This window comes from Octopus bimaculoides, chromosome 24 (genome assembly GCF_001194135.2).
Source record: "Octopus bimaculoides isolate UCB-OBI-ISO-001 chromosome 24, ASM119413v2, whole genome shotgun sequence".
Taxonomy (NCBI): Eukaryota; Metazoa; Mollusca; class Cephalopoda; order Octopoda; family Octopodidae; genus Octopus; species Octopus bimaculoides.
Genome location: NC_069004.1, coordinates 35,614,623 through 35,615,507, shown reverse-complemented (window position 1 = coordinate 35,615,507; position 885 = coordinate 35,614,623).

The following is an 885-nucleotide window of genomic DNA, read 5'->3' as shown; positions in this document are numbered from 1 at the left end:
TATATATATATATATATATATATATATATATATATGAGAGAGAGAGAGAGAAAGACAGACAGACATGTACGACTGGATAGATAATAATAGAAGGCTGAAAGTAAAATTCAAAAGAAGCGAATATCTTTATTCTCGTTTCATTGACAAAGACATAATCCTGTCATTGTGTTCGTTTGACCATTGAGGCACAAAAACGTTTCACTTCTCTGAATGACATATCCGCTTTTAAAGTTCTTAGCTTCACCGAATGGCTGCACATGATTCGAACAGAAACATACACACACACACACACAGTCACACTCATATATTTGTGTACGTGGGTGTGTAGAGAGGGGGGGATGTATACATACATAACATTTACAAGTGTATCTATCTATCAATATATACACATACGTACACATACATACATAAACACATACGTACACATGCATGCATACATACATACATACATACATACAGGCGTGGATGTATAAGAAGCTGGTATCGACCAGACTATCGATTTTATTTCATATCGCTGGTTACAATGCGCATCTTTGCATTATTTTAAGATGTTTACTTATGTTATGTATGATAGATAGATACTTCGAATGTTCCGCTTGTTTGCTTGCCTTCATTAGATTGATGAAATCCAAACTTCGATGTCACTATCAGCTATTTCCTTGTAAAAGTTAATATGTACTTTACTAAACGGTATTTAATCTTTCGTTTAAATATTATATTATTATAACTTGAGATAGAAACAAACACACACACACTTATGACCGGGAAAATTTTCAGTTACTTTTATCAAAAACTTTACATGAAATAAAGAAAATGGCGTTACTTTTTGACTCATCCTCGTACATATATATGTATGTATTTATATGAGTATATTTATGTGAATAT